This window comes from Mustelus asterias, chromosome 26 (genome assembly GCF_964213995.1).
Source record: "Mustelus asterias chromosome 26, sMusAst1.hap1.1, whole genome shotgun sequence".
Classification (NCBI taxonomy): Eukaryota; Metazoa; Chordata; class Chondrichthyes; order Carcharhiniformes; family Triakidae; genus Mustelus; species Mustelus asterias.
The window spans coordinates 15123122-15148245 of record NC_135826.1 but is presented as its reverse complement, the minus strand read 5'-3'; the positions used below and the strand labels follow the sequence as shown (position 1 = coordinate 15148245).

General features: G+C 46.8%; 1 pseudogene across 1 annotated transcript; it reads right to left on the bottom strand.

The window, feature by feature from the left end:
* Positions 1–6135: 6135 nt before the first annotated feature.
* On the bottom strand, positions 6136–15744 carry LOC144479471 (immunoglobulin lambda-1 light chain-like; annotated as a pseudogene). Its single transcript, XR_013495535.1, has 5 exons — positions 15699–15744; positions 15272–15593; positions 14805–14808; positions 10026–10056; positions 6136–6464 (listed from the first exon to the last, which is right to left on the bottom strand). The product of XR_013495535.1 is annotated as an immunoglobulin lambda-1 light chain-like (transcript).
* Between the last annotated feature and the right edge of the window lie 9380 nt (positions 15745–25124).

Genomic DNA, 25124 nt, shown 5'->3' with positions numbered 1-25124 from the left:
CTCTCTGACTGTGGAAGTCGGGCAAGTCAGCAACAGCCACAACTGGAAAGAGAACTGGGAAGCTTCTCCGCTAAGCTACAGAGCACTGGAATTGCAAGACAGACTATTCGCCTGCTGAAGCCAAGTCTATTGGAAGCTCAAAACTAACTATTCACCTCGTGAAGTCAACTCTACTGGAATCTTGAATCACAATGGCCACAACACTCAATCAACTCTACTCCTCACTAGTCAAGGACTGTTCAGTATACTTCTTTTAAAACCTATTTTCTTACTTTGAACACAATTCTTCCTTCTAATCTGTATGAATGTATATGCATGTATTTTACTATTTTCTTGCCTTTAGTAATTAATAAACTTACTATCATTAACTCAAGAAAGCCTGGTTAAATTGGTTCCTTTTGAAACATACCTATTGGGTCTGGGATAAAGGTATCTGCAGAAAGGAACCCTTTTTAGATCACCAAAAGATGGGGTTGAATAAAGATGGGAACCAGTCATCCCTTCTCAAGCCAGGTTGTAACAATTTAGTGACCAATTGAGGAATCTTGCCTGGATCAACAATTTTGGAGAACCTTGCCTGGAGTGGGTCGTAACACTGGCTAGAGGGTAAGATGCACTCAGGGGACTCCTAACCCACCTGTTTTGAGTTGCATGAATGTGTATGCATGTGTTTTACCATTTTCTCACCTTTAGTGATTAATAAACTCACTCTATCTTTAACTTAAGAAAGCCTGGTTAAATTGGCTCCTTTCAAAACCTAACTATTGGGTCTGGGATAAAGGTATCTGCAAAAAGGAATCCTTTTTAGGAATGTTTTACTTTTGTTCTCATGTTCTGATCTAGCTATCAGTGAATGGGGTTTGGCACATGTGTGCAAGCATTCATGCATCAAGCTTTCTCCTGACATTTCGAACTAGTCCAGATTGCAAAGAACTATTAGCTAACTAAATTAATGACTTGCATCATATCTCTCTGATTTTTCAGATGACATGTTATCAGGTCCAGCAACCTGTTCAATCTTTAGTGCCTCAAACCAAGCTAAGGCCATTTATGCATTTATATTTAAGATGTCAATATCTAAAGCATTTGTACCTACCACTGTATCATTTTCAATGGTGAAAATTAATACAAAATATATATTTTGCATTTCAGCCACTTCCTACTCCTCAATCATGCTAAATCTTTCAAAGACCTATGTAGCTTTTCTAGCCTTGAACAGAACTCATAAAGCTTTACAATGGGAATGCCACCTGATCATTTTTTTAAATGCATTGTTGACATTCAATTGTCAATTTAGTTAACTTCAGCTGTATCAGATACACACATACAATCTTGCCATTGTTTCATAGTTTGTCCATTTTTAAGGCTATTTGCCTGGTGTACCTTCATTAAAATATTTCGGTTTCAGCTGAGTAAAATCTCCTATTTATAAAAAGGACATAACAAGAGTTTCTGACGATATATTTGAATAAACTCATTCTTATTGTTTCTTACTTGTTTCCATCAACCAGCACATCCCAGACTCCAATTCTGGAACCTCTCTTTATACCTGGAAATTGAGCCATCTTCTTGAACCCCTGTAGCCCATATGGTGTGGATCCTACCTCAATGCTGTTAGGGAGGATGTTCCAGGATTTTGACCTAGTGACAAGTTATCTGCAGCAGTAATTTTTGCAGCCAAATGAAATCTGATGATGCAATGATTGTTGGTATAAATTGAAGAATTATTAGGACATGAAATATTCCTACTGGAAACAGTGGCAGGGATAGAATCCTTCACACATTTCATATCTGACAAAAGAGGAATATGGGGAATATGATGATGTGGATAGTTCTGTCTGTGAGCTGTGCATTCTCAATGATGGACCTAGTAGCTTACTTCTGGGTTGTGAAATCCTATGCTTTCCACATGGAAACTAAATATCTTCTCAGGAATATTGCTGCCAACATAGATCCGTTATCTCCCAACATGCAATTCTTGCCAGCACCCACAAACATCTTTTCCCTGCCATCCTATCTATTAAAGTGACACGCCCTCATTTCTGACCAATTATCATTAGATTGTACATAGCCTTTTCATTTTAGGTATTATTTTTATTCATTCATGGGACATGGGCATCACTGGCTGGCCAACACTCTTTTGCCGATCCCTAGTTGCCCGAGGGCAGTTGAGCATCAACCACATTGCTGTGGCTCTGGAGTCACATGTAGGCCAGACCAGGTAAGGACAGAAGACTTCCTTCCCTAAAATATATTAGTATTCCAGATGGGTTTTTCTAACAATCAACAAAGGTTTCAAGGTCATCAGTAGATTCTTAATTCCAGAAGCTTTTTATTGAATTCAAATTCCACCATCTGCAGTGGCAGGATTCGAACCCGGGTCCCCAGAATATCAGTTGAGTTTCTGAATTAATAGTCTAGTGATAATACCACTATATGGTTCACATAGGATAAATGAAGTGATTGATAAAGCTTCTGGTGTCTAAAAAAACCTCTTTGTCCCTGGAGAATTCGGCTTTGCGTGGCCTTGATCTTTATAAAATATTTATCAGGTTGGGAAGCCTAAAGACGCCTCAGCCCAGGTGCTGAGATTCTCTAATAGATGCCTTTGCCTGCTGCATAGCTGCTTGCAATAACACAAAAAAAACCCTTTATTCTTTCTGAGGGGATGCTTGAAGTGGAAAGACTTGGCCTCGCCGGCTGAGAGATTTACCCGTAGAATGTGCTCTCTCCCTGTGATCTGGTGGTACATTTTTGTATGCAACTTCCTATTATGAGGGTAGTTGCCCTTTGAACACTTCTAATAGTCTTCAGGGTGAGGCGGTGGCATAGTGGTATTGTCACTGGACTAGTAATCCAGAGACCCAAGGTAATGCACTGGGGACCCAGGTTCAAATCCCACCACAACAGATGGTGAAATTTAAATTCAATAGAAATCTGGAATTAAAGTTCTACCGATAGCCACAAAATTATTGTTGATTGTCGTTAAAAACCCACTAATGTCCTTTAGGGAAGGAAATCTGACATCCTTACCTGGTCTGACCTAGATATGATTCCAGATCCACAGCAATGTGGTTGACTCTTAAATGGCCTCACAAGGCATTCAGTTCAAGGGCTGTACAATAAATGTTGGCCTAGCCAGCAATGCCCACATCCGCTGAACAAACCAAAAAAACTTGCATCACAATGACAAGCCTCCCCGCATGGAGGCCACTGTCAGCATCAGCTCAGTCCTGAAGGAGCAAGCCTGTCTCCTGGATACAAAAGGGTCCTACACACACATGCACTCAGCTTCTCACTCCCACACACAGTCACTATCTCACTCCCATATACGTGGGCAGGATTTTCTGGCCACGATCACCCCATGACCGGAATGCCCAAAGTTAACGGATCTTTTCATGTTCTGCCCGGCCCACTATGATTCCCATGGCAGATGGGACGGGAAATTTCTGTCCTGTCATCTCTCTCCCTCCAGGGAAATGAACTCTCATTAGCCACAGATCTCTTCTGTCCTTTCAATGTTACCACACCCCCGCTACGTTTAACAAGTCTTTTATTCTACACCTTATTAATCCCCTTTTGAGTGTCCGGATGCACAATGTCTCCTATATTTTGTTTGTCAATAGGCTGACTAATCACGAAACACGTTTACATTTGTCAGATGGATCTTGACTTTTATAAAAGTTTTCTGACAACTGTGCCTGTGTCTCCGGGTGAACATTAATATATTTTGCATGGTGGGATCACTGCTGCTGATCTATAACCCCCTAGTTAATTTGTTTAGAAACAAATGTTCAAATGACACCTCTCCAGACATCTGACCCAACTCTCATATCCAAGGAAGGAGCTTTGAATAATTTTGTTCAGAACCTGCCTAGCTTCCCAAATATTCCTGGATACTTGGAAATTGCATCAAAGCTGGGGCAAGAGTCGAATCTTTTTTCTTAATTCTGTTGTGGGATATGAGCATCGTTGGTTAGTCTAATCTTTATTTTCCGATGCTAATTACCCTCTGGAAGGTGCTGTTGAGCCACCTTCTTGAACCCCAGCAGTGCATACGGTGTGGATACACCCTCAATGCTGTTAGAACCATACAACCATAGAAAATTACAGCTCAGAAACAGGCCTTTTGGCCCTTCTTGTCTGTGCCGAACCATTTTATGCCAAGTCCCACTGACCTGCACTTGGACCATATCCCTCCACACCCCTCTCATCCATGAACCCGTCCAAGTTTTTCTTAAATGTTAAAAGTTAAAAATTTACCACTTTATCCAGCAGCTCATTCCACACTCCCACCACTCTCTGCGTGAAGAAGCCCCCCCTAATATTCCCTTTAAACTTTTCTGGGAGAAAAGTTTTCTGTTAGGGAGGGTGTTCGAGGATCTTGACCCAGTGACAGTGAAGGAGCAGCGATGTACTTCCAAGCCAGGATAGGTTGTTGACTTGACCAGGAACTTCCAAGTGGTGTTGTTCCATTCATCTGCTGCCTTTTTTCTTCCAGGCGATAGAGGTTGTGAGTTTGACAGGTATTGTTGAAGCCTTGGCAAGTTGTTGCAGTGCATCATGTAGATGGTGTACACTGCTTCCACTCTATTCTTCAGATCTAAGCCATTCAGTAGGGTTAGGGATGGGTAGGAACACACAATGGGCCCGATTTTACCAATTTAATTCCAAGTGCTGAATCTGGGTGTCATGCAGATCCGACTTGGAAATCTGCTTTCAGGTGCCCCCGTACGCACTCAGACTGAAAAAAAAAATCTCCAGTCCCATTCATGCTGTGGGCGGGGCTTAGCACGGCCGAAACAATCGCAGCTCTGAACTGCGCATGCGCAGTTAGAAAAAAAAATTGAAAAAGCACGCCCGTGTCAGATCGCTCCCGGGCCGCAGAAAGTGGAGAAAGTGGCCCGGGAGCAAAATGCAGGAGTGATGGCCCCCACACACAACACTGTTCCCCTTATCCACCCCTCCACTACCACACAAATCATTGTCCCCCTTATCCACCCCTCCACTACCCAGAACGATCGCCACCCCTGCACCCACCACCGATTGCCCACAGAGTGGCAGCGGACCCCCCTGCTCCCCCCCCCCCCCCCGGAGATCCATTTGCCCCCCCGGACATCCATCTGCGCCCCCCAACCCCCCACTAGTGAGCGATCGGGCCTCCCTCCTCCCCCCCCCTCAAACAACGATCTGGCCTCCTCCCCCCGCACCCCCCCCCCCCCCCGCCAGAAGAACATCCGACCTGCCTTCTCCTCCCTTCCCACCAGACAACGATCAGCCCTCCCCCCCCAAACCAGAGATACATCTGACCCACCTCCCCTTCCTCCCCCCCCCCCCCCCCCCAACCAGACAACGATCTGGCCTCACTGCCCTCCCCCCCTCACCCAACCAGAGAATGATCTGACCCCGATCTGAGTCAGAGAGCTGTTGGAAGCACTGAACATGCTCTTCAGCAGCTGGAGCGCCCGATTCAGTCTTTTATTTAGCAGGTCCATTATGGCGCAGTTCCGGATTGGCAAACGCGGTGGTAAAGGGGGAAATGCTGATGAAGTTGGGCGGGCAGTTCATTAATTCAATTTAAATGCATGCAAATGCATTTAAATCACCGTTGCGCCTGTGTTGGGCGTGAATCGAATCGCCACCATTCCCGGGTTTCGGTAAAGTGGCAATCTGCGTGGACACGGGCGCAGATCGCGTTAATGGCCTCACACCCGACTTCACCATGTTTACGCGCCCCAATGTGACAGAATATACATACACACACAAATATTTCCTGCACAGATTCTCTTTATTGAAAATTACACTCAGTGACAGTCATTTCCCAATCTGATGTTGTTGGCTGATCATAAACTATTTTCATTAAATCCAGCATTGGCACTGAGCAAATCACCTATTTTCAGTGAAATTCCTGATTGGAGCTAAGTAACTGGTCACTTTAACCCTGGTGTAGCTTCTTGCAATGGGAGAGATTGAACAAAACCAGCCTCAGATACAAACAACTCAAATGATACAACAGAATCAGACAAAGCAAAGGAAAACATGAAAAGCAGCAGGTACCAGGGTAGAGGGTATGATAATGGTGGAGGAAGATAAAGTGATTCTAATTACTCAGGAAGCTGACACAATGAAACTTCCATCTATTTAACAGTTGGATTGTGAGGCGGTTGCGGTTGTTTTTGAAGCTGCTCCTTGTTGAACTGAACAGGAGTATACCTTCCCACTGCTCCAATCTCTGTCAGGGACTGTCAGGTAGCTGCTGAGACTGAAGGTGTTGTCTGAGTTCCGCGACGCCACGCTGGTTTGGACATCACTGCTCGTCGGACTCCCATCGACTGTCCAGCTGACCGCAGCAAAGCCCATGGACAGTTTGCTGACCAGACAAACTAACGTGCCGGCTCCTTTAGTGGATAACTCATCGGCTGAAGGTCCCAGTAGTTTCACTGAAGGGTCAAGGAGTTGCTGAGCTGTAATCAGAACCAGAGAAAACAAGTTGTTAGAGAAAAATTCAACTTAGTTTCGAGTTTAAAAGAAGTTCCAGTGAAAATTTTCAGTTTCCTATAATGGACTCCAGAAATTCATTGAGTGAGCGGATTGGCAAACCTGATTGGCAAAGGTTTAGGAACAGAAAGTACTCAGTTTGATGTGGAAGATATTGTTTAGGATCCTTCTGCTGACAATGTGGATTAGAGCATCACTCACTGTGGGATCTTCACCTCCAGACTCCAGATACAATCCCCAGTCTGTGTTGAGTTGGTTGTTATTGTGAGTTACCAGGGATGCTTCACTTGACCCATGTGTCCCCAGATATCACTAACTGATATTGGATTTCATGTTGAAAATCCACCCCAAACAGGTGGGGCATTTTGATACTGAGACTTTGATGGATTTGAGATAGACACATATTCAGTATAATATGGCACCATTGCCGTGCAAAATGCCCACACCCAGTCCAAATTGTTTTCTTCTCTCACCCCTTCCCACGCCACCCATCACTAACCCCCTCCCGTCCATGATATGCACCCACCCCCACCCCCCATTGTCATGGGAAGACTAAAAAGGTTACAAACTCTCCCCCGGCCTGAGTGAGGGCACCAGGTTTGTGATCCTGTGCTCCATAGACCAGTAAGTGACAGGGTATTAAATGATCTGAGATGATGCTCTGATTAATATATTAGCCTTCTGTTTGGAGAGGGGTCCGAAAATCTAGCATCCACTTGCCCTTTGCCCACTGCCCCCTTCCCCATCCAATGGGAGGCTGTTTAGTTCAGGCGACATGGTGGCACAGCGGTTAGCACTGCTGCCCCAACGCCAGAGACACTGGTTCAATTCCAGCTTCAGGTGACTGTGTGTGAAGTTTGCACATTCTCCCTGTACCTGCTCTGGTTTCCTTCCACAATTCAAAGATGTGCCGGTTAGGTAAATTGGCCATGCTAAATTGTCCTTCAGTGTCAGGGGGGTTAGCAGGGTAAATGCTTGGGGTTACGTGGATAGGGCCTGGATGGGATTGTTGTTGGTGCAGACTCAATGGGCTGAATGGCCACTTTCTGCACTGTAGAGGTTCTATGATTCTAGTTGTGGGTGTGAGACAAGGACAGGGCTGGCCCATTAACTGATGAATGGCCCACCAACATTAACTGATCCAATTAAGCTAGCAGGAATGGTCAACTGGGGAAGAGTTGGGGGGGGAGGGGGGGCTCAAAACTCACGTGGATACAAGCCTGAGGGAATGGAAGGTATAATTCTCAATATTCTAGTGTATATGGTTAGAAAAATAGGAAGTTGTTTTCCATAAGAAAAATCGCAAAGTGCTGATTGATGAGAGACTGCAGAGAATGTACATGATACAGCTATACTGACCCCCAACACAGACTCAGTGTCAATGCGACAGCAGCAATTCACAGTGAGCCAGTGGTCAAAGGCCTGGTCTGGGTGTCGGAACTCAAAAACAAACATTAGCAGAAACCCAATGAACCCTTTGCTATCAGAGTCCAACGACAGGGGGATTCTGGTCACCGCTCACCATCATGCTGGATTCATCCCAGAACCAGAGCTCCAAACTCTGAATGTGCAGCCACTAGAATCAGAGCAACAACACTCAAAAGGAGCAGCAAAGATTTCAGTGGATTCAATGGAAAACAGAGGGAAGGCAGAGGAAGTTAATCCTTTGGAAGGAGATGGAGATTGAAGAAGAAGAGAGAGAGTCCCTGTGAGATGATGTGAAGTTGAATGATATACCATGTCCAAGGAATTTCTGGCCTTGTAGCTAGTGAAGGAAGTGAAGGTTTCTCATGGGAGGAGGTCTATTTTAAGGAAGTGAGGGTGTGTTTCAACTCCATGAGTCACTTTTGGCATTACACCTTTTAAAAAGTGCAGGCAAGGGTGTTGAGGTCCCTCAAGTTTGAAATTCTGCTTATCTACCAGCTTTCACAAGTTTCTCTGAGGGGTTGGTCCTTTTCTGGTGACAGTGATTAAACCTGTTGGGTGACTTTGCTCATTTTTTAGGTCTGGGCCCACAGTGGGTTTTAGTTTGTTTGTAACAGACATTTTGGGACTGGCTGCAAATGCCTGATTATTACTTTAGGGTGACATAGAATATCAGCAATGTCCCAAGTCCCTGAATATAATCATTAATTTTGAATGAACTGCAGTCATTAAATTTACTAGACGCCACAGTGATGTAAAATGTCTTATTGCAGGTTCAGGATGAGATCAGGAAAATGTGCATCAGAGTTCTAATTCACAATTCAAATCAGAATTGGGAGGGATGTTGAGGGTGGCAATGAATGGCTGAATGGTGAACTCTGATCTCCATGGCATTAAACTGATTTAGAACCAGGGATCTGGAGCAATCTAATTGGGTAGAAGGACATCTAGAATTAGGCCAACACTTCAGTGCAATACTGAAGGAGAGCCACTATCAACATATACAGAACTATCTTCCTTCAAATATTTTAAACTGAGGCTGGTCTATTTGCAATGCCCTGACCAATCTTCTTCTCTAACCTAATGCTGTGGAAAATAAATACGAGCTGGTCATTGATTCCATTGCTGTGTAATAAGTGGCTGCTGCATTTCTGCATGGCAGTGAATTCAATTCAAAAGTATTCTAAACAATGTGAAACATCTCATGACATGATTGGGTGTTTTTTTTATAAATATATTCTCTATTATTAATTTACCCAGGGTATTGGACTTATTTAAGTCAGCTGAACCATTGGGGGGCGGGGGGGCGGAGTCACAATTTATCCATTTCGCCATCACTACCCTTCAGTAAAGTTTGGGAAATAAACACTGTTCCAAAACCAATCTGCACCAACTGAATAACAACAAAAAAACTAATGCTCACAGGGAATTAGGGGAATGAAATGTTTGAATTTCTATTAATTCAGTAGCCCAGTCCATCACACAAACCAGCCTCCCATCCATTGACTCTGTCTACACTTCCCGCTGCCTTGGAAAAGCAGCCAGCATCATTAAGGACCCCACACAGTCCGGACATTCTCGCTTCCACCGGGAAAAAGATACAAAGGCCTGAGGTCACGTACCAACTGACTCAAGAACAGCTTCTTCCCTGCTGCCATCAGACTTTTGAATGGACCTACTTTATACCAAGCTTATCTTTCTCTACACCCTAGACTGCATGACTGCAACACTATATCCTCACCCACTCCTTTCCTTCCCCCCATGCACTCTATGAATGGTATGTTTTGTCTGTGTAGCGCAAGAAACAATACTTTTCACTGTATCCCAATACATGTGACAATAATAAATCAAATCAAAAAGAAAAACACAGCACTAATAACCAGAGCTCCAGCAATTCAGCCAGAAGTGAAACAGGAACTATTCTAACTAGCAGAGATAGAGTCACAGAACTGCACACTAAACATGATTAGGAATTAGAATCAGAATTTTCACTTGCAAATGATTGTCCAACAAGTAGATGCTAAGAAATAACAAAGTTTAAATTAATTCATTCTTAAACTCGCACAGCTAGTTTCTGCAAGAGGGAATTTGCAGTCACTTACCTGCAACAAAGAGTTTGGTCCCTTGGCCGAACTCATTCACAGTGTGACGTTTTAGGGTTCAGTCCATACAGTTATCCCCAATCCTGGAAATCAGACAGAAAACACATTAATACTGAGATTGGAGATCTGAAACTGGCTTCACACATTCCCAGTGTCCCAGTTGGCGAGGGACAGTAAGGAATGAACTCAGGCACCCACCCACACACTGACAGTAAAATATCATCAACATCCAACAGTGAGGAGTGAGATTCAGAATGTAACGAATTATGACATTATGTAATTTGGAACAAAACTGAACAAACAAGAAAATTAAAGTGATTTTACCAAATGTATATTATTGTAGAGTTTTATCAGGTACTGTGGTGAACCATCGTTGGTTCCCACCAGGTAGTACTGAGCCAGGGTCTGGCCAGTACTATGAGTCTGTATATATGTTGCTGTTGGGGTTAGGGTTGGGTTGTTCTACTTGTTACTGTTGGGGTTAGGGTTGGGCTGTTCTACCTGTATTATAGTTATTATGGTACATCCCAGTCGGGCTCCGCCTCCTGGGAGAGGTATAAAGATCACTGCTCTGTCTGGGACCCCTCAGTCTGGGATCGTGTATTATATATGGTAGCTTCATTGTAATAGTAAATAAAAGCCTTTATTTCCTTGAGCATCTCTAGCCTCGTGAGTTATATCGCGCATCAATTTTATTTACTATTAATTGAACTCTCGTCGTTAAAAAAAAAGGAAAACGATACAGAGAGTATAGAGCAAATGTTAAAACCCGAACATCTTACGCTGGACCCACGTGCGGCGGGCGCCTCCAACACCTTCGACCACTGGTTGAAATGTTTTCAGGACTACCTTGCAGCCTCCGCAGCGGTTACCACAGACGACGACAGACTCCGGGTCCTCCACGTGAGGGTAAGCGGCGCTGTATATTTAGCGATCCGTGCGGCCACCGACTACAAAGGGGCCCTCGAGCTTCTTAAGAAGCGCTACATTAAACCGCCAAACGAGATGCATGCTCGATATCTTTTAGCCACTCGACGACGGCAGCCCGGCAAAACGACGGAACAGTACACGTGCGAGCTTCTACAGCTAGCCAGGGGCTGTAACTGCAAAGCAGTGTCGGCAGACCAAAACATGAATGACCTCGCTCGAGATGCGTTTGTGGCGGGAATCGGATCGTCTTATATCCGACTCCGACTGTTGGAGCAAGGTAATCTCGATCTCACTAAGTCGATAGAACTAGCGGATACGCTGGAGACGGCCTCCAAAAGCCTAGCGTTGTATCCCGAAGACCACGTGGAGACAGCGTGGCAGGAGCAGTCGCAGATCGCACCTCGTCCCTCGGGTCTAAAAAGCTACGTGATGGCGTGCCCACACTCGGGCCTGACGACGGCAGCAGCTCCAGGCGGCCCGCGGTGTTACTTCTGTGGGGGAGTGAAGCACACTCGGCAGCGATGTCCCGCTAAAGCGGTGTTGTGCTCCGCCTGCGGCAAGAAGGGGCATTATTCGAAGGTATGTCGATCCAAACTTACTTCCAGGAACAGCAGTGTGGCCTGCGACTCCCTGGAGCCGGGTTCCTCGTCGTCGGCATCGTCGAGGGTTTCTTCCACGTGCGAGGCCAGGACGTCGCCATTGCAGACGACGGAGTCGCAAGAGACGCGCGACCACCAGGGGTCGCTGATTTTGGCGCCATCGCCCACGTGCAACCTATGGGAGCAGCCATTTTGGTCGGCACCGACCGTGAACGACCAGCAGGGGTCATCTTCATCCATCTCAGCTGCCTGCAGTGGCGCTCACGAACCAATGGTGGCGTCGATCATCTTAGACCAGGCAAAGCCTCACAGACTCGACAAGTCCATGATGGACATACAGGTAAACAAACGCTTGATTTATTGTCTGTTTGACAGCGGGAGCACGGAGAGTTTTATTCACCCAGACGCTGTGAAGCGGTGTGGCCTCCGGATCCAACCTGTCAAGCAGACGATTTCGATGGCATCAAGGTCCCGGTCTGTCACCGTGCTAGGGAGTTGCGTGGTAAATTTAACGGTGCAGGGCACGGTTTACGAGAGCTTCAAGCTCCTGATGTTACCGCACCTTTGCGCGCCAATACTCCTCGGACTAAATTTCATGGTCCACTTAAAGAGTGTAACCCTACAGTACGGTGGGCCACTCCCTCCGCTTTCAGTGGGAGAACAGCAGCCTCCAAATTGCCCAACGCGCTCCACCTGTAGCCTCTCGACGCTGAAGATTACCACACCCTCCCTATTCCAGAATCTTGTGCCAGGCTGCAAGCCCATCGCAACTAAGAGTAGGCGTTACAGCGCTGAGGATCAGATCTTCATTCGATCTGAGGTTCAGCGGCTCCTCAAGGAAGGGATCATACAATCTAGCGCTAGTCCTTGGAGAGCGCAGATCGTGGTGGTCAAGAGTGGGAACAAACCCCAGATGGTCATTGACTATAGTCAGACCATTAATAGATACACGCAGCTGGATGCGTATCCCCTCCCGCGCATATCTGACATGGTCAATCAGATTGCACAGTACCGGGTGTTCTCCATCATCGACCTAAAGTCTGCCTACCACCAGCTCCCCATTCGCCCAGAGGACTGACAATACACGGCTTTTGAGGTGGATGGTCGCTTGTACCATTTTCTAAGGGTTCCTTTTGGTGTCACCAATGGGGTCTCGGTCTTCCAGCGTGCTATGGACCGAATGGTGGACCAGAACGGACTGCGGGCTACCTTCCCATACCTGGATAACGTCACCATCTGCGGCCATGACCAGCAGGACCATGATACCAATCTCCTTAAATTCCTACGCACTGCATCTCGCCTGAACCTGACCTACAACAGGGAGAAGTGTGTATTTCGTATGCGCCGCCTAGCCATCCTTGGATACGTGGTGGAAAACGGGGTCATCGGCCCTGATCCAGACCGTATGCGTCCCCTCCTCGAACTTCCCCTACCCACTAACACAAAAGCACTGAGAAGATGCTTAGGCTTCTTCTCTTACTACGCACAGTGGGTTCCCAATTATGCGGACAAAGCCCGTCCGCTCATCAAGTCTACCTCTTTTCCCTTAGCACCAGAGGTTCGTTTGGCCTTTGATAAACTAAAAGCCGACATCGCGAAAGCCACGATGCACGCTGTCGATGAGTCCATCCCCTTTCAGGTGGAGAGCGATGCATCTGATTTCGCCCTGGCCGCCACACTTAACCAGGCGGGCAGGCCCGTCGCCTTTTTTTCTCGCACCCTCCAAGGCACCGAAATTCGACATTCAGCGGTGGAAAAGGAGGCCCAGGCCATTGTGGAGGCCGTCCGGCATTGGCGCCATTACTTGGCGGGAAAACGGTTCACCCTGATCACGGACCAGCGGTCCGTGGCGTTCATGTTCAATAACACGTTACGGGGCAAGATCAAGAACGACAAGATCTTGAGGTGGAGAATCGAACTCTCCACCTATAATTACGACATCATGTATCGTCCAGGGAAACTCAACGAGCCCTCGGATGCCCTGTCGCGTGGAACATGCGCCAGTATGCAGGAGGACCGTTTGCAGGCTCTCCACAATGACCTCTGCCATCCAGGGGTCACTCGGCTCTACCACTTCGTGAAAGCCCGGAATCTACCCTACTCAGTGGAGGATGTCAGGTCCATAACTAGAAGCTGTCGGGTATGCGCGGAATGCAAACCGCACTTTTACCGACCTGACAGGGCACAACTCGTTAAGGCCACTCGTCCCTTCGAAAGACTGAGTGTGGACTTTAAGGGCCCCCTTCCCTTGACAGATCGGAATGTGTACTTCCTCAACATCATTGATGAGTACTTGAGATTCTCTTTTGTCATTCCCTGCTCTGATACCACCGCTGCCACGGTTATCAAGGCATTTCGTGATCTTTTCACCCTGTTCGGGTACCCCTGCTACATCCACAGCGATAGGGGCTCGTCGTTCATGAGCGATGACTTGAGGCAATACCTGCTCTCATACGGGATTGCCTCTAGTAGAACCATGAGCTACAACCCCAGGGGTAACGGACAGGTGGAACGTGAGAATGCTACAGTCTGGAAGGCTGTCTTACTGGCGTTGAAGTCAAAAAGCCTTCCAGTCTCCCGTTGGCAAGAGGTGCTCCCTGATGCGCTCCACTCCATACGCTCACTCCTGTGTACGGCAACCAACGCTACTCCCCATGAGAGGCTGTTTTCATTCCCTCGGAAGTCTTCCTCTGGGACCTCGTTACCGTCTTGGTTGGCGTACTCAGGACCTGTCCTCCTGCGGTGACATGTTAGGGCCCGCAAGTCCGACCCTTTGGTTGAACAGGTCCATCTCCTCCACGCCAACCCTCAGTATGCCAATGTGGCATACCCTGACGGGCGAGAGGACACGGTCTCGATTCGAGACCTGGCGCCAGCAGGGGACTTGGAAACCCCTGTCGCTCCCATACCTCCTGTTAGAGATCCCCCAACTATTGTTTCCCCTCCTGACACGGCGCGGGCAGCATCGGGACCATCACTTAACCCTTTTACTCCCGTGTACAGCTTGCCTGAGTCCAGGAGATGGTCGCCACTTCAAGGCGTGTCGGAACTCAACGGATTGTCATCACCTCGGGGTCAGCCGGCCCGTGAGACAGTGGAGGAGCCGTTGGACACCGCCTTGGGGAGAACGCCACCGCGAGTGCCTACTCCGGTGTCATCGCCGGTGTTGAGGAGGTCACAACGACGGTGCGGTCCCCCTGACCGTCTGAACTTATAGACTGATGACGAATTATTCTGTGTTTTTTTGTACCACGCTGGCCTTTGTCTTCAAAGGAGGGGTGAATGTGGTGAACCATCGTTGGTTCCCACCAGGTAGTACTGAGCCAGGGTCTGGCCAGTACTATGAGTCTATATATATGTTGCTGTTGGGGTTAGGGTTGGGTTGTTCTACTTGTTACTGTTGGGGTTAGGGTTGGGTTGTTCTACTTGTTGCTGTTGGGGTTAGGGTTGGGCTGTTCTACCTGTATTATAGTTATTATGGTACATCCCAGTCGGGCTCCGCCTCCTGGGAGAGGTGTAAAGGTCACTGCTCTGTCTGGGACCCCTCAGTCTGGGATCGTGTACTATATATGGTAGCTTCATTGTAATAGTAAATAAAAGCCTTTATTTCCTTGAGCATCTCTAGCCTCGTGAGTTATATCACGCATCAGGTCCAGTCATTAATTATTCACTATTGTTTGATCTCAGTTTTTGTTTTACCTTCTGTCACTGTGGCACGAAGTACTTCTCGAGGTGACCCACTTTCCACAGTAATAGACGGCAGCATCATTCACCCCCACGTTCTTTATGATTAACTGGTAAATGTTGTGGCCGCTGTTGACTGTCGATGTGAAACGGTCGCTGCTAAACCCAGATCCATAGGTGGGGGCGCTGTGAGAATGGTAAAAGCTGAGGGCCCATTGAGGAGCTGCTCCTGGGGTCTGCTTGTATCAGCTCACATAATAGCTATCACCCGTTCCAATGTTACAGTCCAGTGTGGCCGTGTTTCCCGGTTTCACACTCAGGTCTGGAGGCTGAGTCAGAGTCTGAGTCTGTCCATCTGTAAGAGAGCAGGGATTAAACATTATAAATTGACTGTCTGAAAGTGATTCCAAGCCCCCCGTCTGCTGCTGCAGCAGGAGCAGAGTTCAGTGTTTGTACTTACAGCCCAGACACAGTGCCAGAGAGCAGAAAAAACACCAGGTCTACATCCTTTGTGCCAGTGAGCTTGCTGCCTCCCTTCAGTGAGTGTGTGTGTGACAGAGTGTGGCAGCAGCTGCCCATTGGAGCCACTTATAGAGCCATTCACAACAGGAAGGACAGCCATGCAAATTAGAGAATTGACACTCACCAATCAGAGCAAGGATCTGAAAGCCTCCCATTCAGTGTCAGAGATTGAGATTGATGTAGTGACACCTCAGCCCAGTTAGAGACTGAATCACATTTCAAACTGAAGATAGTTAATCATTGGACATTATAATAAAAGCAAAATACTGTGGATGCTGGAATCTGAAACAAGTACAGAAAATGCTGGAATTCTCAGCAGGTCGGAGATTTGTGTGACACGGTGACACAGTGGTTAGCACTGCTGTCTCACAGCGCCAGGGACCTGGGTTCAATTCTGGCCCTGGGTGACTGTCTGTGTGGAGTCTGCATGTTCTCCCCGTGTCTGCGTGGGTTTCCTCCGGGTGCTCTGGTTTCCTCCCACACTCCAAAGATGTGCAGGTTAGATGGATTGTCCATGCTAAATTGCCCCTAGTGTCAGGGGGATTAGCAGGACAAATATGTGGGTTACTGGGGTAGGGCATGGGTGAGATTTTTGTCGGAACAGGCTCAGTGGGCCGAATGGCCTCCTTCTGCACTGTACGGATTCTATGATTCTGACAGCATCTGTGGAGAGAGAATAGAGCCAATGTCTCGAGTCGGGATGACCCTTCGTCAGAGCTCAGACATTTCCTACTTAGCACTCTTTCAGATGGTTGTTTATTCTGCTCAAGATTGGAGTTTAAAGTAACACAAAAACTCACTGCTGTACCACATAATCATTCTTGTGTTGTGTAATACATTCTATTATCTGAGTCAGTTATTTTCATAGAATCAGAACATTGAGTGTAAAGATTCTTGACCCACAGGGACAGTTAAAGTTTATTTATTAGTGTCGCAAGTAGGCTTACATTAACACTGCAATGAAGTTACTGTGAAAATCCCCTAGTCGCCACACTCCGGCGCCTGTTCGGGTACACTGAGGAAGAATTTAGCATGGCCAATCCACCTAACCAGCACGTCTTTGGACTATGGGAGGAAACCGGAGCACCCGGAGGAAACCCACACAGACACGGGGAGAACGTTTGAAGCAAATAGTGTAGGAATATTTAAGGAGAAGCTAGACAAGCATGTGAGAGAGTGAGGGAAAGGAATGGAGGATTACAATGGTAGATTTAGATGAGGGAAGTTGGGAGGAGGCTTGAGTGGAGCATGCATTCTAGCATGGATTGGTTGGGCTGAATGGCCCGTTTCTGTGCTGTAAGTTGTTGCTGGTTGGAGGGACGGTGGGGGAGATGTGGAGGAAAAGGCCTGGATTCAAGGTCTCAGTGTGTATTTGTAGCTGTTTTTCAATCCATACCTGGCATCAAATTGCTTTGGGACAAGTTGGCTCTTGGTGGATGGAGTAAATGAAGAACTCATTCTGCCGCATTCGGCATATCATTGAAATTCATCGCAGAGAGAGTGTGAATCTACAGCACAAAACTGTACATCTATGATGCGATTAGGCAAGAATTAGGGGGCATAAGATGGGAACAGAAATTGTCAGGGAAAGGCACTGATGAAAAGTGGAACTTTTTCAAGAAACAAATACTGGGTGTCCTTGATAGGTATGTCCCTGTCAGGCAGGGAGGAAATGGTCGAGTGAGGGAACCGTGGTTCACAAAAGAGGTGGAATGTCTTGTGAAAAGGAAGAGGGAAGCTTATGTAGGGATGAGGAAACAAGGTTCAGATGGCTCGATTGAGGGTTGCAAGTTAGCAAGGAATGAGCTGAAAAAGGGGCTGAGGAGAGCTAGGAGGGGACATGAGAAGGCCTTGGCGGGTCGGATCAAGGAAAACCCCAAGGCTTTTTACTCTTATGTGAGGAATAAAAGAATGACCAGGGTGAGGTTAGGGCCGGTCAAGGACAGTAGTGGGAACTTGTGTATGGAATCAGTAGAGATAGGCGAGGTGATGAATGAATACTTTTCTTCAGTGTTCACCAAGGAGAGGGGCCATGTTTTTCAGGAAGAGAAGGTGTTACAGGCTAATAGGCTGGAGGAAATAGATGTTCGGAGGGAGGATGTATTGGCAGTTTTGAATAAACTGAAGGTCGACAAGTCCCCTGGGCCTGATGAAATGTATCCTAGAATTCTTTGGGAGGCGAGGGATGAGATTGCAGAGCCTTTGGCTTTGATCTTTGGGTCCTCGCTGTCCACGGGGATGGTGCCAGAGGACTGGAGAGTGGCAAATGTTGTTCCTCTGTTTAAGAAAGGGAATAGAAATGACCCTGGTAATTATAGACCGGTTAGTCTGACTTCGGTGGTTGGTAAATTGATGGAAAAGGTCCTTAGGGATGGGATTTACGACCATTTAGAAAGATGCGGATTAATCCGGGATTGTCAGCATGGATTTGTGAAGGGCAAATCGTGCCTCACAAATTTGATAGAATTTTTTGAGGAGGTAACTAGGTGTGTTGATGAAGGTAGGGCGGTTGATGTCATATACATGGATTTTAGTAAGGCGTTTGATAAGGTCCCCCATGGTCGGCTTATGATGAAAGTAAGGAGGTGTGGGATAGAGGGAAAGTTGGCCGATTGGATAGGTAACTGGCTATCTGATCGAAGACAGAGGGTGGTGGTGGATGGAAAATTTTCGGACTGGAGGCAGGTTGCTAGCGGAGTGCCGCAGGGATCGGTGCTTGGTCCTCTGCTCTTTGTGATTTTTATTAATGACTTAGAGGAGGGGGCTGAAGGGTGGATCAGTAAATTTGCTGATGACACCAAGATTGGTGGAGTAGTGGATGAGGTGGAGGGCTGTTGTAGGCTGCAAAGAGACATAGATAGGATGCAAAGCTGGGCTGAAAAATGGCAAATGGAGTTTAACCCTGATAAATGTGAGGTGATTCATTTTGGTAGGACAAATTTAAATGTGGATTACAGGGTCAAAGGTAGGGTTCTGAAGACTGTGGAGGAACAGAGAGATCTTGGGGTCCATATCCACAGATCTCTAAAGGTTGCCACTCAAGTGGATAGAGCTGTGAAGAAGGCATATAGTGTGTTAGCTTTTATTAACAGGGGGTTGGAGTTTAAGAGCCGTGGGGTTATGCTGCAACTGTACAGGACCTTGGTGAGACCGCATTTGGAATATTGCGTGCAGTTCTGGTCACCTCACTATAAGAAGGATGTGGAAGCGCTGGAAAGAGTGCAGAGGAGATTTACCAGGATGCTGCCTGTTTTGGAGTGTCGGTCTTATGAGGAAAGGTTGAGGGAGCTGGGGCTGTTCTCTCTGGAGCGGAGGAGATTGAGGGGAGACTTAATAGAGGTTTATAAAATGATGAAGGGGATAGATCGAGTGAACGTTCAAAGACTATTTCCTCGGGTGGATGGAGCTATTACAAGGGGGCATAACTATAGGGTTCATGGTGGGAGATATAGGAAGGATATCAGAGGTAGGTTCTTCACGCAGAGAGTGGTTGGGGTGTGGAATGGACTGCCTGCAGTGATAGTGGAGTCAGACACTTTAGGAACATTTAAGCGGTTATTGGATAGGCACATGGAGCACACCAGGATGGTAGGGAGTGGGATAGCTTGATCTTGGTTTCAGATGAAGGTCGGCACAACATCGTGGGCCGAAGGGCCTGTTCTGTGCTGTAATGTTCTATGTTCTATCTATGTTCTATCTAACCCGTGGATGTAATAATTTCACCTCATTTAAATATTGAAGGGGATAGAGTGAAGTTAAACCGCATTTAGATGGCTGCCCCATCCAATCAGCTTTAGATTTTAAATATGATTTTGTGCCGCCCAAACCAGCTTCCTCCAGTGGGTGAAACTAACAACCACCTGGGGTCCCAGCAGGAACTGTGCAATGTTATTTTAAGGAGTGGGGCTGTCCAGAACAGAATCAAACCCTCCAAATCTGTATCTTATACCAACAATACACAAATATCTTGGTTTCTGTTTAATTTGACGTGTTTCTTTAAGTCTGTCAGACACTCACTGTTTTTAGGGAGATTGTCTCCGATGCAATCTGAACAAGGTCAATTTTAACAAAAATTGCTCCTGAATTTCTGCCATGTTTGTTGCTTGTGTTCATGGACCCAACAGTTTTATTCACCGAACATCACATGACCAGTTTAACTCTGGGTGATAGCGGCCTCTCAATCAAAGTCATAGGAGGAAAATCCTTTGAGATGTACAATGACCTTCAATTCGATGACATCCATCTTATTTCTCCACCTAAGGGTTAACTGATCCAATGTGTGATTTTATTCCTTCTCTGGATGAAGTTTAACTCATTTTTGGGTCGCTGCTGCCACACAGGTGCTGAAGGTGCCAACAGCAATCAATAGTGACCATTCTTATTTTTATTTGTTCATGGAATGTGGGTATCGCTGGTTAGGCCAGCATTTGTTGCCCATCCCTAATTCCCCTTGAGAACGTGATGGCGAACCATCTTCTTGAACCACTGCAGTTCATATGACACAGGTCCCAGGATTTTGACAGTGAAAGAATGGTAATATATGTCCAAGGCTTGGAGATGAACTTTGCAATTGGGTGTATTCCCATGCATCTGCTGCCCTGGTCCTTTTGGGTGGAAGAGTTTGTGGGTTTGGAAGGTGCTGTCGAAGGGTCCATGGTCAGTTGCTGCAGTGCATCTTGTAGATGGTACACACTGCTGCCACTGTGCATCAATGGTGGAAGGGGTGGATGTTGAAGGTGGTGGATGGGGTGCCAATTAAGTGGGCTGCTTTGTCCTGGATGGTGTCAAGCTTCTTGAGTGTTGTTGGAGCTGCACCCATCCAGGCAAGAGGAGAGTATTCCATCACACTCCTGATTTGTGCCCTGCAGATAGTGAACAGGTTTTGGGGAGTCATGAGGTGATTATCCACCTCTCTCAATTTACACCCATTCAAGTAATAATCTTCCTATTATTGCTACCAAAGTGGATAACCTCACATGTATCCTACTGCATCTGCCTTGCATATGCCCACACACTCAGCCTGTCTAAATCACGCTGAAGCATCACTGTATCCTCCTCACCCTCCCAACCAACTTTGTATCATCTGTAAATCTGGAGATAATACATTTAGCTCCCGCTTCCAAATCATTAATATATAATGTGAACAGTTGGGTTCCTGGCACAGATCCCTGCTGAAGCCCACAAGTCACCGACTGCCAATCAGAAAAAGACCCACTTATACCAACTCTTTGCTTCCTATCTGCTAATCAGCTTTCTATCCATCTCAAGACATTACCTGCAATCCCGTGTGCTTTAACTTTACCTAGTAGTCTGTTATGTAAGACCTTGCCGAAAGCCTTCTGAAAGTCTAAATAATCCGCATCCACTGATTCTCCTCGGTCAACTTTACGAGTTACATCCTCAAAGAATTCCAATCAATTTGTCAAGCATGATTTAACTTCAACCCAGATAAATGGCAGGTCAAATGGGATGAAGGAGTACAATATAAAGGGAAAGACTCTTAGTACTGTGGAGGATCAGAAGGACCTTGGGGTCCGGGTCCATAGGACTCTAAAATCGGCCCCACAGGTGGAGGAGGTGGTTAAGAAGGCGTATGGTGTGCTGGCCTTTATCAATCGAGGGATTGAGTTTAGGAGTCCAGGGATAATGATGCAGCTATATAAGACCCTCGTCAGACCCCACTTGGAGTACTGTGCTCAGTTCTGGTCGCCTCATTTCAGGAAGAATGTGGAAAAGATTGAAAGGGTGCAGAGGCGATTTACAAGGATGTTGCCTGGATTGAGTGGCATGCCTTATGAGGATAGGCTGAGGGAGCTCGGTCTTTGCTCCTTGGAGAGACGTAGGATGAGAGGAGATCTAATAGAGGTATATAAAATGTTGAGAGGCATAGATCAGGTGGACTCTCAGAGGCTTTTTCCCAGGGTGGAAATGGCTGCTACGAGAGGACACAGGTTTAAGGTGCTGGGGGGTAGGTACAGGGGAAATGTTAGGGGGAATTTTTTCACACAGAGGGTGGTGGGCGAGTGGAATCGGCTGCCGTCAGTGGTGGTGGAGGCAAACTCAATAAGGTCTTTTAAGAGACTCCTGGATGAGTACATGGGACTTAATAGGATGGAGGGTTATAGGTAGGCCTAAAAGGTAGGCATATGTTCGGCACAACTTGTGGGGCCGAAGGGCCTGTTTTGTGCTGTAGTTTTCTATGTTTCTATGATTTCCGTTTTGTAAATCCATGCTGACTTTATCTGATTATACCACTGCCTTCTAAATGCTGAGTTATGCCGATTCCCAACCTTTGACCTGCTCTTGTATCCACAGCATTTATGCAGCTGATCTGGTTCAATATCTGGTCAATGGCAACCTTAAGGGTGCTGAAAGTGGAGGATTCAGTGATGTTAATGCCATTGAATGTCAATGTCTTCATGTGGGACTCGAGGCAGTGAGTGTAGGCAGACATGTAGACACAAACCAACACAATCCTGTCCTCAGCTCACTTCCAGGAATCAGGTGACTGACAGTGATCATGACTGTGGGAATTATGGCTGATTCATGGCGGTAGCCCATTGGGCCGCCAACCGTCTCTGGGGAAGAAGATGGCCCTCCTCTCTTCCATGGCATCAAGTAGCCGGCCCAACTCCCCCTGCATAAATTGTGGAGCAGCTCTACGAGGTGGATTGGCCATGCTAAATTCTCCCTCAGTGTACCCGAACAGGCGTCAGAGTAAGTTTACATTAACACTGCAACTTCATTGCAGTGTTAATGTAAGCCTACTTCTGACTAATAAATAAACTTTAAATAAATAAACTTCCTGGCGTGACTGTGTGTACTGTTAGTGTTTAAATGGAGCTGCCCCTGCTTGACAGCGCAAAGCTGTACCACTTTGGGTGAGTCAGATGACTGGTGCATCCATGATGGCATGAATCGCATGGAGGTTCTTTCACTGCACTGAGTGTCGGAAGATTGCGACGCAAAGCGGACCAAGGAACCTGCGCAAAACACCCCTGTTGTTTCGCTGATATGGCACTTTGAAAGATTTTGGGAAAATTCTACCCATAATTGTTGTATAATGTTCCAACGTTACAGTCCATTACAGTCCTGTTACTTGGTATCCGAGTCAGGAGTGGAGGCTGAGAGGGGGATTCTCCAGGTCCACTAGTCACAGCCGAGAATCCCGATGGTCTGTTGAATCCAGCACCAGGGCTAAATCAGGATTCCCACTGGGCATCGAGCTATTTCAAAAAGGGAGGTAGAGGGAAAACAAGGAACTATAGACCAGTGAGCCTAACGTTGGTACTGGGGAAGTTGCTGGAGTCTATTATCAAGGATTTCATAACTCAGCATTTGGAAGGCAGTGGTATAATCGGACAAAGTCAGCATGGATTTACAGAAGGGAAATCGTGCTTGACAACTTAATTGGAATTCTTTGAGGATGTAACTAGTAAAGATAACCGAGGAGAATCAGTGGATGTGGTTTATTTAGACTTTCAGAAGGCTTTCGACAAGGTCTTACATAACAGACTACGAGGTAAAGTTAAAGCATATGGGATTGCAGGTAATGTCTTAAGATGGATAGAAAGCTGGTTAGCAGTTAGGAAGCAAAGAGTTGGTATAAATGGGTCTTTTTCTGATTGGCAGTCAGTGACGAGTGGAGTTCTGCAGGGATCTGTGCCAGGAACCCAACTGTTCACATTATATATTAATGATTTGGAAGCGGGAACTAAATGTATTATCTCCAGACTTGCAGATGATACAACGTTGGGTGGGAGGGTGAGGACCATACAGAGATGCTTCAGCATCATTTGGACAGGCTGAGTGTGTGGGCATATGCATGGCAGATGCAGTAGGATAAATGTGAAGTTATCCACTTTGGTAGCAATAATAGGAAGATTATTACTTGAATGGGTGTAAATTGGGAGAGGTGGATAATCAGCGAGGCCTTGGTGTTCTCATGCATCAGTCGCTGAAAGTAATTGTGCAGGTACAACAGGCAGTAAAGAATGCATGTAGTATATTGACCTTCATAGCGAGAGGATTTGAGTATAGGGATAAGGATGTTTTGCTGCAATTGTATAGGTGAGGCCACACCTGGAGTGTGATGCGTGATTAAATCACTCGGCAGGCTGGATCGTACCCGGGAAATAAAGGCTTTTATTACTAACAAGAATGGAGCATACTATATACAATACAATCCCAGACTAAAGGGTCACCAGGCAGTGCAGTGACCTTTATACTCCTCCAAGTAGGCGGAGCCAACTGGAGTGTACCACAGAACAATATCAACAGGTAGAACACCCCAACCCTAACCCCAACAGTGACAACAGTAACATATCTACAAGTACCCATAGTGCTGACCATCTATGGTTCAGTACTCATAGTGGTAACCAACAGTGGTTCACCACATTCACCCCTCCTTTAAGACAAAGGCCGGCGGGGCAAAAACAGAACAAACTGTCCAAATATTCACAAGTTCAGTCGTATTGGAGGACCGCACCGTCTCTGCGACCTCCTCAACACTGGCGGTAACGCCGGTTCTGGTGACCGTGATGACCCTCTCTCCAAGGCGGTGGCCAGTGTCACGGACAGGTGGACCACAAGGTGGCGACCATCTGCTGGACTCGAGCAAGCCTCGAGGTGACGACAATCTCCTGGACTCAGGCAAGCTGTACACGGGAGTAAGAGGATTAAGTGGTGGTCCCGATACTGCCCGCGCCCTGTCAGGAGGGGAGATAAAGGTCAAAGGGTCCCTAACTAGGGGTGTGGGAGCGACTGGGGTTTCCAAGACCCCTGCAGGCGCCAGATCTCTAATAGAGACCATGTCCTCTCGCCCGTCAGGATATGCCACATAGGCATATTGAGGGTTGGCGTGGAGGAGATGGACCTGTTCAACCAAAGGGTCGGACTTGCGGGTCCTAACATGCCGCCGCAGGAGGGCAGGTCCTGAGTACATCAACCAAGATGGCAATGAGGTCCCAGAGGAAGACTTCCTAGGGAAGGAAAACATCCTCTCATGTGGAGTAGCGTTGGTTGCCATACACAGGAGGGACCGGATGGAATGGAGCACATCAGAAAGTACCTCTTGCCAACGGGAGACTGGAAGACCCTTAGACCTCAACGCCAGTAAGACAGCCTTCCAGACTGTAGCATTTTCTCTTTCAACCTGCCCGTTACCCCTGGGGTTGTAACTCATAGTTCTACTTGAGGCAATCCCTTTTGAGAGCAGGTATTGCCTCAAGTCGTCACTCATAAATGACGAGCCCCTATCACTGTGGATATAGCTGGGGTAACCGAACAGGGTGAAAAGATCCCGTAATGCTTTGATAACCGTGGCAGCGGTCATGTCTGAACAGGGAATGGCAAAAGGGAATCA